Here is a 17774-nt window from a genome sequence, read left to right as displayed (position 1 = left end):
TTGCACCGGGAGTGGCATAATGTCACCAAACAGCAATGTGAAAGACTGGTAGAGAGCATGCCAAGACGCATGAAAGCTGTGCTTGAAAATCAGGGTTATTCGGAGCCTGGGTAGCTCAGTGGTAAAAGACGCTGGCTACCACCCCTGGAGTTCGCTAGTTCGAATCCCAGGGTGTGCTGAGTGACTCCAGCCAGGTCTCCTAAGCAACCAAATTGGCCCGGTTGCTAGGGTGGGTAGACTCACATGGGGTAACCTCCTCGTGGTCGCTATAATGTGGTTCGTTCTCAGTGGGGCGCGTGGTGAGTTGAAAGCGGATGCCGCGGTGGATGGCGTGAAGCCTCCACACGCGCTATGTCTCCGTGGCGACGCGCTCAATAAGCCACGTGATAAGATGACGCGGAGGCAACTGGGATTCATCCTCCGCCACCCAGACTGAGGCGAATCACTACGCTACCACAAGGACTTAAAAGAGCATTGGGAATTGAGCATTCCAAATTGGGTGAAAAAGGGGAACCCCCCCCCCAAAAAAAAATCAGGGTTATTCCACCAAATATTAATTTCTGACCTCTTCCTAAGTTAAAACATTAGTATTGTGATGTTTAAAAATATGAACATGTTTTCTTTGCATTATTTGAGGTCTGAAAGCACTGCATCTTTTTTATTTAGGCCAGTTGTCATTTTCTGCAAATAAATGCTCTAAATGACAAAACTGTTATTCAGAATTTAGGAGAAATGTTGTCAGTACTTTACAGAATAAAACAAAAATGTTCATTTTACTCAAACACATACCTATAAATAGTAAATCCAGAGAAACTGATAATTTTGCAGTGGTCTCTTAATTTTTTCCAGAGCTGTATGTATATCCATTATAAAAATACTAATTATTACATTTAAACCTATGATAAGAGAAATAAACTGTTGCCATATTTATTTTCAAAAATTATTTGTCTTTTTTTTAAATTACAATTGTGGCGTCATTTCCTCCAAACCAACAACTTTGCAATAATTACACTCACGTTTTCATTTAAACTGCTCAATGAGGACTTTAAGACATTATAGGCATTACAGCATAATTTTCTGCAACAGCATAACTATGTAAAGCTGATTTGATAAATAAAAATGACTTTATGAAAATGACAATGTGATGTAGGGCTGGGCGATATGTAAAAATTATTTTATCGATAATCGCCTTAATTGCGATATACGATTACATAGTCAACTCCCCTGCCAAGGGTCGGTGAATGTTTTTTGCTTTATTGATTTTGCTTTAACAATGTAATTTATTGAAACACGATAAACAAAAGACATTTCTCAAGTCAAATTGCACTTTAAGCGAAGCAATAAAATAATGAAGTGATAAAACCTTAACAACCTCCCCAAATCTAATCATTTACCATCTCCAATGGCTTCATTTGCCATCACGCAAGCATCAGTCAATGACAACAGGTGGAAAATTACTAATAGCCTACAGATTAAGAACTAAAGACAATTATAAATGTAAAGACAATAACAATCATAATAAATAAGCCTAATAAATTCCCTTGTGTTCCCAATATAATGCTGCCAAATGTGTGTTCTTATCGAATTTGTGTTTGTATTGTATTTTGGTAATACAGTTAATGCTGCCTAAAGAAAATAAAATAGAACTAAGTTTTAGGTTCAAGGTGAACGTGTCTTGTATTACTTTGATTTAATCATGTTCATCTTTGTTTCTTTAAAGAGCACCTATTATGGTTTTTCAAATATTACCTTTCACGTAGTGTGTTATATTTGTGTTTGTGAATGTAAAAAAGCCTGAAAAGTTTCAAAAATCAAAGTGCACAATAAATGGAGTTATTGACTCCCAAAAGAAAGAACTGATTCTGAACACCTGAAACGAGTCGTTAGTAATTCCAGACTAAATTCCTGTACTAATCTACATAATTTGGAAACAAAAAACCCGCCTCTGGTCTGTTTATGTGTACAGCCAGTGCTCACTGTTAGCCTCTGCTAACCGGCTAACTAACGTTATTGTCAAACTACATATAAACTTACCACTGAGAAACGTCCTGTTCTCATCATGCTTGCGATGGTGGTTCTGGTTGATCTTCCGATGTATCACTATCGGACTCGCGCTAAAATTGGTAAGGTAAAACAGAAATTTTTTCAGACGGAGCTGAAACTCGGATATGGTAGTGGGCATTTCCTTTCCGACATGCGCTGTAAGCGGTAGACCAATCACAACAGACTGGGACATCTGACCAATCAGAGCAGAGTAGGCTCTCTGAAAGGAGGAGTTTAGAGTGAATCCTTTAGAACGGATCATTGGAGTCGTTTTTGACATGGGGGAAAAAAAAGGTAATGCTGCAATTTAAATGAGCAAATTAAAGTGTTTTTTTGACCTTGGATGCATGTAAATCTATTGTATGACACCTTTAAAACAAAATTAGGCACTTTTAAAAACCATAATAGGTGCACTTTAATACAAAGATATATATTACTTAACTGCATAGTTGCGTTAACAATGCATGCCAACCGCATGGAAATAAAGCGAACTAAAGTCACAGCACCTCCTGAGATGACCGAACATAATTTGCAGCATTCTCATAGGCGACATTATTCTTGCAAACAGTTTTAAGATGAATGAAACTGGAAAAAAAGAGTGAAAACTCTTTACATGCGCTTGTTCCATGAGACAGGATCATGCTGCATGCCTCTGAACAAATGCTTCTCTTTTGTCTGTTCTTAAAAATATAATAAAATGCGTTTCTTCAAGCGCATGTCTTTGTGACAAACAGCATTTCTTGTCATGTGTTACTCCAAGATGTCTTACAGGTCGCCAGCCTTTTGAGGGTAGATGAGCAAAATTACCCGCGCATGAAATACATTTGGACGAGGAGCTTGCGAACTGGATTCAGCCTTGTCACGTTTTGCGGGTGCTAGTTTCACACCCTGGGCTACTGTTTAATATGTGGCGACTTCCCAGATCCATGGTTTTGCCATTTCCTGATATTATAGATCGCTATCAGATCGTCGATATCCGATAACATCATCCTACTGCACATTCAGGAAAAGTGTACATACACTGTTGGACATTGCTATTAGACAAATTTAATTAGTAAGAGTGTGAAAACGTTTTATGGAGACTACTTTCTACAAGTCCACAGTGCTATAAGAGCCCGAAGTTGAAGAAACACCAATATACTTAATGCAAGTAAAGCGCTGGCAGCTAACACTTGCAACAATACAGTAAAACTTTGTTGTCCAAAACACCAACTTCTGTTTAATGGCATTACAGACTAGTAGGGAAACTAAAATAAAAACATGTTTGCTCTCTAAACGGGTGACCTTACAAAGATGAGCACAGGAAATAAATAACCAACAAAACCCTTCACTTGGTGGGCAATTATACAGATGTAATTGTAATATCATTGTCTTACCCCCTTCAGGGACTCATAGCGCTGAGATCTGGGCTTCTTTATGCCATTTCTGTGCCATTTGCGGGCTGCACATACAAACAAGGGAGTCAGTTAGAACGTGCATGTGACCGTGAATGAACAAAATCACAAAAATATTACAAAATGAATGAAACTTACACTGGTTGTGTGTGGTGTGGTTCTTTGACTTTGCCATATCTGATCACTGTCTGCTAACAAAAGAATACAATTTGAAGATAATATGAACCAGGGGCAATCAACATCGGCACAAAGCCAATAAGAAAAAAGGTAATTGACTCTACAATAACTCATACCATCCGTAACATTTACATTACTATTTATTAGAGATTAGAGTGCAACTGGGAAACAATCTGTACTACACACCAACTTCAGATTACTGGACATTTAATAATTTAAAGACAGGCTTATAAACGTTGGTAAAGGCTAAACAATTTATAAATGCAAACATTAAAAACATTTCAATGCAGTTGCGCTCGCCCAGACTAGCGCGTGATGCTAACAGCTACATAACAGACCCCAGATTTATAAAATATTTAAAGGTAAATATCTCCGCTTTCAAGCTCAATATCGTAAATTAGGTGCTTGTTAAGTGTTACTACTCATGTTACAGAAACAATGTTTTCATGATAGTTTCTGTACTCTAAGGATTGTTTAAGATATTATTGCAATTAGGAGATAAATTCAATACCCGCCACACTGTGCGCACGTCAACCGGAAGAGAAAGAAACAACGACCCATTGCGGGAAATAAGAGTCACCGCAAAAAAGACACGTTCACAACACAACAAACACCAGAATTTAGAAAGATTCTTTTTTATTTATATCACGATTAATTATTAATCACACATACATCGCTCTCTCTCTCTCTCTCTCTCTCTCTCTCTCTCTCTCTCTCTCTCTCTCTCTCTCTCTCTCTCAAGTCAATTAAATTAGCATTATTTGCATGACCATATACAATGTACAATGTTGCCCAAGCATTTCTTAACAAAAAAATAAAATAAAATAAAAAAACATGTATTACATACAAAAAAAAGTAAAATAATACAATATTATTATCATTATTATTAATAATAATGACAATAATAATAACAATAATAGTAATAATAATAATAACCATAAAGGTAAGTGCACAAAATGTAAAGAAAAGTAACTACAGAGAACAATGAGAAACAGTCAGATGCTGTTAAAACTATACATTCAGCCTTCTCTCCTAGAACATATGAAAGTTTCTCCACATTACTCAGTCTGCTGAATTCAGGCAGTTTCTGTCCTATGACTTTAAAATATGTGTCTGATGACCTCATATTTACTGCACTCTGTGAGGAAGTAAAGATCATCCTCTATGACTCCTTGAGTGCAGTGTGAACACAGTCTGTTCTCTCTGGGTCTCCAGTTCTGCCTGTGTCGACCCGTCTCTACAGCCAGACTGTGTTCACTCACACAATACTTCGTCAGAAGCTTCCTGTGCCGGTAGTCTTTAATTTTGGTCAGATATGATGCCAATTTATATTCTGTTTAAATTTTTTGGAAATAGGTTAATTTGTTTATTTCTCTGAGTTTTCTTTGCCACTGATGAATGTATTCTTCTTGAGTTGTGTTTTGTATTTGTTTTCATTTTGCCTGTCTGAATTGAATTGATAGGTTTAGCTGGTGCTTGTCCACTAAGTACTGTAAAGGGTCACTCTCTGGGTTTGCTGCTCTGTGTATAAACACACAGTGATGGTGATTTTCTGGGGAAGAGTCTGATAGGTGGAACCAGAATTTACTGGCTCTCTTTTGAATGTCAGTCAAGAGTGGGAATCTGCCCAGTTCTGCCTGACAGCCCAGGTTAGAAGCACTTCTGTGAACTCCCAGAATGTTTTTACAAAATTCGAGGTGAAAAGTTTCAACTGAACTTTTGTCCCAGGATTCATAAGTTAGTTTATATCTGGGTCCCCAGATTTCACTGCCGTACAGAAGGATGGGTTTGATGACACTGTCAAATATTTTCAGCCACAGATTTGAATAATATTTTTCTTAAACTGTCTGTTAGGTCCTTTACAGCCATATCAAATTGTCCAGAAGCCGAGATTGTCAGACTGAAATAACTGTAACTGGTAACATGGCTAAGAATTTCTCCCCCAAATGTAAAAACATATTTTTTTGTCTTTAAGATGATTTTTCTTTTGAAAGATTATGACTTTAGACTTGTCCATGTTTATTGTTAAGGCCCAGTTACTACAGTAATTTTCTAGAATTAAGAGGCTTTCATGTAATCCCTCTTCAGTAAGTGAGAGCAGCAGCAGGTCGTCTGCGTATAGAAGACATTTGATTTCTCAGTCCTCTAGTTTGAGTCCAGGGCTAGAAGAGTTTTGAAGCCAATTAATTTATATAAATATTAAATAAAGTTGGGCTTAGGCTGCAGCCTTGATGAACTCTCTTATTCTGGCTGAAATAATCAGTTATTTTGTTGTTTATTTTAATGCAACATTTGTTGTCTTTGTACATGTCCTTAATTAAATCATAAACCTTTCCTCCTATTCCACTCTGAATCAGTTTTAGGAAGAGTCCGTTATGCCAAACTGAATCAAAGGCTTTTTTAAAATCAATGAAGCAACCAAATATTTTTCCTTGTTTTGTTTGGTGGATAATTTTGTGTACAAGTGTGTGCAGTGTGTAGATATGATTAGCTGTTCTCTGTTTTGGCATGAATCCAACTTGACAGTTGTTTAAAGTCTTGAGTTCTTGGAAATATTGGACTAATCTGTCATTCATTATACAACAGAATAGTTTGCCAAGATTGCTGCTCACTGAAATGCCCCTGTAATTGTTTGGGTTAAATTTGTCACTTTGCTTGAAGATTGGGGTGATTTGATTTTCTTTCCAGTTCTCAGGAAAGTGTCCTGATTTTAAGAGCAAATTGAATCATTTGAGAATGGCCTCATTCAGTTTGGGGCTGCCATATTTCAACATCTCATTGCAAATTCCATCTGAGCTGCAAGATTTTTTTATTTTTGAGGGATTCTATTTTTTCACCAAGTTCTTTAGTGATATGGGGGCATCCAAATTATTTAATCAAATCAAATCACTTTTATTGTCACACAACCATATGCACAAGTGCAACAGTGGGTGAAAGTCTTGGTTGCAGTTTCGAGCAACATAGCAGTCATGACAGTGAAAAGACATATACCAATTTACATTAAACATCAGATTTACATATCTAATATACACATAATTACACAACACAATAATAATATACAATGTACAGTATACACTACACACATACACATAATATAGAATACACATACAATAAAAATAGTATATAAAGTATATATAAAATATACAGTAGGTTGTATTGTACTGTATTGACATTCAGGCTGTTGGTTGATAGTCAGTTGCCATTGTGTTGTTAAGTGAGAATATAATTTATGACAGTCTGGTGTGAGATAATAAGATTAATAAAGTGCAGTGCTGAAGTATGTTGATCGTGAGAGTTCAAGAGTTCAAAAGTCTGATTGCTTGGGGGAAGAAGCTGTCATGAAGTCGGCTGGTGCGGGTCCTGATGCTGCGATACCGCCTGCCTGATGGTAGCAGTGAGAGCAGCCCATGGCTCGGGTGGCTGGAGTCTCTGATGATCCTACGAGCTTTTTTCACACACTGCCTGGTATATTATGTCCTGGAGGGAGGGAAGCTCACCTCTGATGATGTATCTTGCAGTTCGCATCACCCATTGCAGGGCTTTGCGGTTGTGGGTGGTGCTATTGCCGTACCAGGCAGTGATGCAGCCAGTCAGGATGCTCTCTACAGTGCTGGAGTAGAACCGTGTGAGGATGTGGTGGTTCATTCCAAACTTCCTTAGCCGTCTCAGGAAGAAGAGGCGCTGATGAGCCTTCTTCACAACGGCCTCAGTGTGGATGGACCATGTGAGTTCCTCTGTGATGTGGACACAGGGGAACTTGAAGCTGCTGACTCTCTCCACCAGTGCTCCATTGATGGTGATGGGTCTGTGTTCTCTGTCTTTTCTCCTGAAGTCCACCAGAAGCTCATTGGTCTTGCTGACACTGAGGGAGAGGTTGTGCTCCTGACACCAGCATGTCAGAGTGTGCACCTCCTCTCTGTAGGCTGTTTCATCATTGTCAGTGATCAGACCTACCACCGTCATATCATCAGCAAACTTAATGATGGCACTGGAGCTGTGTGTTGCCATACAATCATGTGTGTACAGGGAATACAGGAGGGGGCTGAGAACACAGCCCTGTGGGGCTCCAGTGTTGAGGGTCAGTGATGAGGAGATGTTGCTGCCCATTCTAACCACCTGGCGTCTGCTTGACAGGAAGTCCAGGATCCAGCTGCACAGCGAGCTGTTTAAGCCCAGAGCCAGGAGTTTCACTATGGTGTTGAATGCTGAGCTGTAGTCTACAAACAGCATTCTCACATAAGTGTTCCTTTTTTCCAGTTGGGAGAGAGCAGTGTGTAGTGTAGATGCAATGGCATCATCAGTGGAGCGGTTGTTGCGGTATGCAAACTGCAATGGATCCAGTGAGGCAGGCAGCACAGAGCAGATGTAATCTCTGATTAGTCTCTCAAAGCATTTGCTGATGATGGGGGTCAGAGCAACAGGACGCCATTCATTTAAGCAAGTGATTTTGGATTGCTTTGGTCAATTTTATAATTGACCCTTTATTGTGTATTCTAGTTGATGTAGTTGGGAGGTCAGAGTTTTTTGGGTGGAGTTTAGTTCATTTTGTTTATAACAGTTTCCAAAATGTTCTGTCCAGGTGTTTGGGTCACAGATGGGAATTTTTTTCTTCTTTTTTAGACATATTTAAATTGTTCCATAATTCCCAGAATAAATTCTGATCAACTACTTCCTCAACCTTGTTGAGCTTTGTTGTTATATGTTCAGCTCTTTTGCTTTTTAGCAGTGACTTGTACTTTTTAAGAGTTTGTTGATAGGTGGCACATGTTTGCTGGTTTGAGGGGTCTCTATGTTTTTTATTTGATAACAATTGTAGTTCTTTTCTTGACATTTGACATTCTTTGTCAAACCAGTCAGTTTTAGCAATTTTCTTTTTACTCCTGTTCATTTTGATTTTTTCAATGATTTGCTGGCAATTGTGAAAAATATTTTATTTAATTGTTTTGTTGCCATATTGATTCTTTTCTCATCTTCTCCAAATGCAGTGAAGAGAAACGCATCTATCATGTTCTTAACCTGAGTGCTGTGGGGTTCCGCTTCATACCTGGGTGGACTATCTTTTCTCCAGAAGAATCTGGTTGAGAAGGCATACAGTTTAGACTTCTGATCTGAAGATGGTAAAAGACTGGCTGACTTGTTCAGACTAATGACAATGTGACAGTGGTCTGAGAAAGGTAGCTGTGGCATCACTGTGAAGTTATTTATCTTGTTTTGGTCTAGATCTGTTGTGGTGTAGTCCACTGTAAAAAAAAAAAAAAAGAGCAGTAGGTAAATCAGCCCAGAGAATATAGAATATAGAGACCCATACTTTTACAGAGCTGCAGAATTTGCTTTCCATTTTTGTTTATCGTGTTGTCATAGCTCAGACATGGTTTAGTAGGATGTTTGTTCTGATGTATATTTGTATTATTAATAATAAACCTATCACCAAATGAACTAATATGATCCAGTTCTTTCCCAGTTCTTGCATTCAGATCCCCTATTATCAGGACTGAGCCAAGAGAATACAATGTGAAATCATTCAGTTTTAATGTGTTGAAGATCTCCTCACTATAATAGGGTGACTCATGTGGGGGGATGTAGGTGGCACACAGGTAAGTATCCTCTTCTGAACAAATAAGTTCCTTTTTCATTTTCACACAAATATGTGTTCTCCCTTTTTTAACAGTCTGAATGTAATGGAAAAGATGTTCTTTAAACCAAACAATAATTCATCCTGATTCTCTTCCATTTTTAATGTGAGGTTTTTACACTAATGGTATATATAATTCTCTGTAGTTTGAAGGAGTGTAAGTTTTTGACTCTAATCGACTCCATGTCTCAATTAATAATATTATGATATCTGAACTAACAGTATTTACAATATAAAATCAGGGTTCTTGCTTTTTTCTCCAAAGGCAGTAGAAAACATACCCTGGATGTTATAGCATGTGATTTTAAGTGATGACATTGTGATTTCACCAGAAATAAGAATGTATGATTCATGACCCAGTCATATTATGAATTACTGAATTAAATGAAATACCTTTAAATGTCAATTATATAACAAAAAGATACAGTAATATAAATTAAGAAATAATGAATATGCTTAAGGACTGTTGATTAACCTAATAGACTGTCACATAAAAGTTTCAGCATGTTTTTATCTGGCTAAAGTCGCTTGTGTCTGCAATACCTCTTCCTGACACAACAGTGGCAGTATAGCTATCTGTCTGTCTGCCAGTATGCTGTCTTACCCACTCCTCACGATCAGAGGGTGTGTTATGGGGCCTTTTCAGTGCTACGTCCTTGATTGTTTTAACATATATTCTCATGCCCTCTTGATGAATGTGGAGACGGTCATATAGGTGCTCATGAGAGATGCACTGATGCTTTGCTATGTGTACATTCAGCATGAGTGCGCACACATCAGTTATCTCTGCATTAATGGCACTGATGGTATTTTGTGGAACATCTCTGCGAAGCAGAAGTGAAGAGATGACTTTGGCACTGGGGTAGATTCCTCTCCTGGTGCTGAAGTCGCTTGTCCCAGTGTGCTGTATGATGTGTGAGGGTATGCCCAATTCACCTTCTCTCAGCAGCTTTAAGGTTTACTCTCAGGTGTAGCTGTTGTCTCATCTCCTCCAGTTGTTTCTCCAGCATATTGCTCTGTTGATCTCTCTTGACCAGCTCCTCTCTCACCCTCCTCAGCTCATCTCGCAGCTCCTGGTTGTTCTCCTCCAGCTGTCTGACAGCAGAGCAGAGCTGTTGAAGTTGTTGTATGCTGAGGTGACTGGTCTGGTTTTGGAGCTAGCAAAGGCTGATGCTAGTTTCCTCTTTAAACAGGAAGTAGTCCTGCTCCAGCTCAGCAATATTGTCTCTCAAGGCCTTTATATTTGGAGATGCAGGAGAAAAAGGGTGTCTGTGTGCTACAGGGGTGGTCGAGCTGAGGTTAGTGTTTGTGGCTGTTATGTTGTAGGACTCTACACTGCTCTTCACCTCCTCCACCTTCTTAAACTTCTGGACCTCCATTTTAAAGTCTCTGAAATTCTTCTGGAATTCATCGAGGCTGGGTTCTGACTCCTGAACCATGACTGTACCATTATGGTACAAGTTCACAGTCAGCTTTATCGCTTTTTCACCTTCTAGAGTGAGTTGTCTGCCTTTAATGATGCCACATTTTCTGCTGCAGTTCATGGCAGTTATGAGAGTGCTGTGCCAGGCTAATGGCTGATCAGTGAAGAATAGCAGGTCACACCAGACTCTACTATGTTCTGGTCCACTGTAATCAGACAGAAGTATCTCTGGGTTCTCTCTCAGGATAATTTCTCTCATCTTGTTATCTTTGTTTGATTTAACTTCTGCTGGATATATTATTTCCAGCTCCTCTTCATTTTGAAAAATGCTACTGCCTTAGGCAGGCCCAAGCTGTGATCAACAGATTTTGATCTTAGTTTAGTTTCCAATCATTTAAGTAGTGTTTGAGTCATAAAAACATATTTTTTTCTGTAAAAAAAATTAAGTTACAGCAGGAGCTGATATTGATTTTTCTGCCAAATGCCATGAGAATTCTCTCTCTCTCTCTAAACTCACAGTCTATAATTCTTGTCACTGAATTTGACTGTTTTTTATTGGGACAATTTATATAGATGTTAATTCCCTCACTTACCTCACTAAGTCAATAATTCCCTAGTAAATAATGAAAACTGTGCTCATACAAGAGATTCTGGTCATACTTCACTACAATTACTGAATAAATAAATAACTACAAATACACTTACAAAGATTCTCAAAGCTTCTTGCACTGTTTGAAGAAAATGTCATTTTAATGTAAAATGATTTAAAGTAGTAATAATAACTGTATTAACCATGGCATTTTTGAAGAAACTATGAATACTGTGGTAAACTGTATATAATGGAAGTATCAGCAGATGTCAGTGTAAACACACGTAATATCAGTTACAGTTACTGTAATATCAGTATAGTGAGGAAGTATCCTGGTGTACAGTATAACAAGAGCATGATGCCCAACATCCTCCTCCCAATATCTATCTATTTATCTATCTATCTATCTAGAATATTTGTCTTTGTGTTGGGGTCCTGATGTTGTTTTTTTTTTTTTTTTAAGATCAGGACTGGCTGAGAATATTATCCCATTTATGTTTGCTATTATTTTCTCTCCGATGCAATATTTAAAATCTAGGTTTAATTATGATTGATTAGACTAACATAGCCAGAAGTGTACATAATGTTCTATTTTAACATATTAACATTTATATGTTCTGTATATTATATGTGTTTGTGTCTACTGTAGATTTCCCAAGGTAATTAAGGTTATTCTTATCTGTGCATACAGTGTGTTAATGTCATTCTAATGGTACACCATTTCAAAGGCATTTATTTAGTCAGTTTTGCCAGCTCATTGTTTTTTGCAGTGATATAGGGCTTTAATGGAGATATGACTCTACCTGCAGTATCAGTCATCTTCTGCATCATTCTCTCTCTCTCTCTCTCTCTCTCTCTCTCTCTCTCTCTCTCTCTCTCTAAGCTCAGCCATGAACTCTATTGAAGCTGAAACAATCACGATGTACCTGCTCCAATATAGTGTCTTCCTCCAGATCAGCTCTGGCTTGCCTTGCAGCTTAATGATATGCAGGGACTCCAGTGATCTAAATTTAGACCACCGAAAAACCCTGCTCAACAGAGCGACAAAACTCCCTCTTCCTCAAAATCTCTGAATGTCATTTCATACTGAAACAGGCTGATCAAATGTGCTTTCAAGTCATTCCTTAGGGCTTGAGAGTATTGAATGTGAAGAGGGATCCACTGTGGTGTCAATCATAGAAACTCATTCAAAATATTGTTTTGAAATAGCTATAGTTCAAAATATACTTTACTAACTTTCACTTCGACTTACCTTTTTATCTCTATTGATGTAAAAATATCTTAACAGCAACAACATCATAATAATTCACTTAAAATATAAATAAATAAAATAAAAATGTTATAAATAATTGTATCCTATATGTTCATGTACAGTTCGGTTTAAAAAAAAAATCGGAGCCCAATAGTTAAAAATACATCTTTTATCATTTTGCATTTTTAAACTGTAATACAGTATTTTTTATTTTTTTTATTTTTTTAATTTACTATATTTTCAGAATAACAATTTGAGTGAAAAGTTGATTTGAAAATTTACATGAATTTCAGAATTTCTTTGAAATGTCTTCTTGCTTCAAGTACAGCATGCACTCCAGCTGGCATGGACCAAACCTGATGATCCATATTATCCCAGCATGATTTGTGATTGTTCCAAAAATGATCTTGTGTGCTTCAATGAGCGTAACACAATCTGACCAGTAATACAAAAGAGTTAACATAGTCACAGATTTACATACAGAAATAGTGCAAAATCGTAAATATTTCAGATTCTTTTGACATCATTTTAAATCTTTATTTGAAATTTTAATCTACACAACATTGCCAGTATCTCATAATCCTCTCCTCTGTTGCAGTGATTTTAATCTATTCATAAATTGGATACTTCACTACAATGATAAACTACACTACACTACTGTACTTCACTACATTTCCTAATTATCTGGGATTTATCCAGTGATCGCTCGTGTTTGGCGAAATATGAAAGAGTTTCTGTTTCATCAGATGAACTGACATGAAAGTCATGTGGATGGTTAAATAATGTAATACACATGGGATATAGATACTATTTGTACTCCAGTATAAATAGTAACATATACTATTATAATAGTATAATAACAAAATATACTATTATAGTATATAGAATAACAACATACAGTATATAGTGTGTAGCATAATAATTATAGAGTTTAATACTATATTATATAGGAGGGTCACGTGAAGCCATGCGAGGTTCGGACGTGTGAATGGCGAGCTCTGCGCACTTTGCTAGTTTTAACACTATTAATGTCATAAACCGGTGAGATTCGATACAATCTGTTCCATAACTGTTCTATGAGGACAATATTTCAAAGAATTCAAAATCCTCAGGCTCTGGAGACATTAAAAGACACTTACGTGCTCATGCTGACACCCCCCCAGAGGCCCCGAGTGATTTGGTCGGTGAAATGAGGGAAATTCAGCGAGAAATATTGAACATGTCGGCAATGCTGACGAAGGTCTTTGCTGACTTGGAGGATCTTGCTGTAATACGTCGATCGATCACTGCCATGAGGTGGTTACAATAGTGGGGGATGTCGAGAAATGGATCGATTATCTGGAGTCATCGGAGAGGGAATTATCTGCTAATCTGCTAGTGACCAAGGTGGATTTGGAGCATGTCTGGGACAAGTTGGAGGACTTGGAGAACCGTAGCCGGCAGAATAATGTCCATATTGTTGGAATTCCTGAGGCCGAAGAGGGTCAGGATATGGTGAAATTCCTGGATGGGCTCTTTCCGAGTCTGCTCGACATAACAGGCCATGGGCTGGAAACCGAGCGAGCTCACAGTGTTCCGCTGAGGGAGACAAGCCTCGATCAATTCTGGCCAAATTTCTGAGATCATCCGATAAAGATCTCATGTTACGCGAGGCGAGGAGTAAAGGAAGGCTTTCTTGGAAAAACCACAGCATTTTTTTGTTCCCAGACTTTGCAAATTCGACAAGAGAGAAACGTGATCGATTCAAGGAATGCAAGAAACTCTTACATCGACGGAAGGTCGCTTTTGCACTGATGTTCCCAGCCAAATTGAGAATAGATGCTAAGGATGGCTGTAAAACATTCACATGTCCACAGCAAGCGATGTCCTTCATAAAGTCAATGGAGTAAGTAAGTTATTTTGTGGTACTCGCGTTGCAGCCGAGTGGACCGACTCACTGAACATTCACTTGACTGTCTGAGGAAACTGAGCGCCTTTTTTGTTTCTTTTTGTGTTGGTTCCGCCTAGCAGCTGGAGTGTTTTGTGAAGTAACACTCCTTCGGGATAGTTCTGTGGATGAATCTGCATGTTCTTTGTGTTTATTCCACCTACTGGCTGGAGTTTGTTTTATAGATTATCTTTTATTGTGTAATTCTGTCTCACAAAATTTTTATAGAAACACCAGACTTGAGCAATCTGACGGCAAAGTTGTCGCGGGGGCTCTCATAGGCGTACATGGCCTGTTTGAGTAGAGGGATGGACGCCAGTTGGTGCTGTCGTGCGTGGGGTTAATGCACACGTTTTTCTTTTTTCTGTTTGTTTGGTTCGTGGGGAAGTTTGGGGTTTTATTGTTGCACTAATGTTGGAATGTGGTCTTTATAATTTTATTTTTGACACACAATCTATTTTTTCTACTATGTCAAAATGTCATATGTTAATATGAGTGGATTGTCTCTCTTTACCCCTCATGATATAATATTGGGAGGAGGCTTTAATCTTTTGATGGACTCAGTCCTTGATCATAGTGAAGCAAAAGTGTGTAAGCCCCCTAAAGCAACATTGACGCTTCACAAGATATGTACAAATCTTGGTCTTACAGATATTTGGAGACTTTTGAACCCATCTGGTAGGGACTATACATCAGGCCATAAGATTTATTCTAGAATATATAAGTCCCTCATTTCCTCCATTGCTGATTGCTTGATTGGAAATATTTTAGTCTCAGATCACTCCCTGGTGAGTTTAGAGGTATTGCCACATATGGAGAAAAGGAAATCATATAGTTGGCGCTTTAATTGTAACGTTGGGTGTCTAGAAGTGGAAGAGGAAGAGAGGAGATGCAGGAGTAAGTACTTTCAATATTTTAATTATAATCGTTGGAGTAGAACATTTCACTGGAGTGGAAACAAACTATTAAACACTTCTTAAACACAAAGTAGCACTTCATTAACTCAACGTAACACTTCAAAATAAGAGTCCTTGAAGAGAATGAGGGAGACAGACTGTGACATTACCCTCCCCTTAAAGGGCGACTCCTGGCACCCAACGACGGATGAGGAGGGTATGATGATGCAGAAGATGAAGGATCCAAGGAGGATGATCAGAAGGCCTAGGGGGTGGCTTCAGGGCTGGGAAAGGATCTGGGGGCCTAGGGGGTGGCTTCAGGGCTGGGAATGGATCCGGAGGCCTGGGAGGCTGCCACAGGGCAGGGACTGGGTCAGGAGGCCTGGGAGGAAACCACAGAGCTAGGAATGGATCAGGAGGCCTGGGAGGCAGCCACAGGGCAAGGACTGGGTCAGGAGGCCTGGGAGGTGGCCACAGGGCAAGGACTGGGTCAGGAGGCGGAACCGCTGGGGAAGCAGGCAGAGCTGCGGAAGAGTCTAAGGGCGGAGCCAAGGGAGGTGGAGCCAAGTGGAGGCAGAGCCATGAGAGGCTCAAGGGGAGGAGCCGAAGAAGGTGGAGCCATGGAAGGCGGAGCTGAGGAAGACTCTGGGGGCGGAGCCATGGAAGGAGGAGCTGTGAAAGACTCTGGGGGCGGAGCCATGGAAGACTCTGGGGGCAGAGCCATGGATGGAGGAGCCATGAGAGGCACGAGGGGCAAAGCCGTGGAAGGTGGAGCCGTGAGAGGTTCAAGGGGCAAAGCCATGGAAGGCGGAGACATGGGAGATGGACCCAGGGAAGGCGGAGCCATGGGAGGCTCGAGGGACAGAGCCGTGGAAGGCAGAGCCATGGGAGGCTCGAGGGACAGAGTCATGGAAGGCTCGGGGCTGAGCTGTGGAAGAGAGTACAGGCCGAGACTGGGGATTGACCTCTGTGGTCGAGAGCTCGGGTAGAGACTGGGGGACGACCACCGTGGTCGTGAGCATGGCCAGAGACTGGGGAGCAACCTCACGAATTCTTGAATCCGGAACACTTCCGGGATCAGTGTCCTGTGATGGAGCTGGGAACTGTAGTCCGGATCCCAGACGCACCACAGGCTGCCCCCGATCGGGCTGGAGGGTACAGGATACCGGTAAGAATCAAGGGGAGTACACATCAAGCCTTGATGGACACGGGTTGTAACCAGACCACTATCCACCAATGCTTGGCTCAACACAAGGCTTTGGGCACAACTAAAAGTGTGATGGTGAAATGTGTACATGGGGATATTCACAACTACCCTGCAGTGACCCTAGTTATTACATTTCGGGGAACAAAGCATAGAGTGGAGGCCGCAGTTAGTTCCCGCTTCACCCATCCGCTGATTCTGGGGACTAATTGGCCTGATTTCAGAAATGTGTTAAAGGGAATATGTGCAGATGGGTCCTGCACAAAAGCAACGAGATGTGAAATGTGCGATGCTCTGGCAGGGGAGGTGGAGCCGGGGCTGTCTTCATCAGCTCCATGTCAGGAGACATGGAGGGGGGGATTTCCCAAAAGGGATTTCCCTTTGGAGCAGTCGCGAGACAAATCCCTCAAGCACGCCTTCGACCAAGTGAGAGTGATCGATGGTCAACAACTCCAACTGAATATCACACTTTCATATCCCTATTTTGCAATTATAAATGAGCGGTTGTATAGAGTGATGCAGGACGTTCAAACAAAGGAAGATACAACCCAGCTCTTAATACCGCGATTTCCCAGCGGCTCATTATAATCCCATGGCAGGGCATCTAGGGGAGAGAAAAACACTGAACTGACTAATAGCCCATTTTTATTGGCCGGGCATTGGCAGCGATGTTCGCAGGTGGTGTGCGGCATACCGTGAATGTCAGCTGGTGAAGCCACAGGCCACCCCAAAAGTGCCATTGCGCCCCCTTCCGCTGATCGAGTTCCCCTTCGAGAGAATTAGCATGGACCTTGTCAGGCCATTAGAGCGGTCAGTACGCGGACATTGCTTTGTATTGGTCCTAGTGGACTATGCAACGTGATATCCGGAACCAGTGCCCCTGTGCAACATCTCAGCACGCAGTGTTGCGGAGGCACTCTTCAAAATAATCTCCCGGGTGGGAACTCCAAAAGAAATCCTCACCGATCAGGGCACAACCTTTATGTCACGGACACTACACAAGCTTTACGAATTATTGGGCATTAGGTCAATTCGCCAGTGTTTACCATCCACAGACAGATGGCCTGGTGGAGCGATTTAATAAAACCCTTAAGAATATGAGTCATAAGTTCGTGCACGAGGATGCTAGGAATTGGGACAAATGGCTCGATCCCGTTATTATGAGAGGTCCGGCAAGCCTCCACGGGGTTTCCCCCATTCAAGCTGCTATATGGGCGTCACCCGTGTGGCGTGCTTG

At 40.2% G+C, this 17774-nt stretch overlaps 1 long non-coding RNA gene across 1 annotated transcript; it reads right to left on the bottom strand.

The window, feature by feature from the left end:
- Window positions 1–2032: 2032 nt before the first annotated feature.
- LOC127425991 (uncharacterized) lies at window positions 2033–4147 on the bottom strand. The gene is made up of 4 exons (XR_007894717.1): window positions 4126–4147; window positions 3576–3628; window positions 3420–3484; window positions 2033–2114 (listed from the first exon to the last, which is right to left on the bottom strand). It is a non-coding gene; the product is annotated as an uncharacterized LOC127425991 (long non-coding RNA).
- Between the last annotated feature and the right edge of the window lie 13627 nt (window positions 4148–17774).

This window comes from Myxocyprinus asiaticus, chromosome 35 (genome assembly GCF_019703515.2).
Source record: "Myxocyprinus asiaticus isolate MX2 ecotype Aquarium Trade chromosome 35, UBuf_Myxa_2, whole genome shotgun sequence".
Lineage (NCBI taxonomy): Eukaryota > Metazoa > Chordata > Actinopteri > Cypriniformes > Catostomidae > Myxocyprinus > Myxocyprinus asiaticus.
Note: the sequence above shows the minus strand (reverse complement) of the source record. Positions and strands in the feature narration are given on the sequence as shown.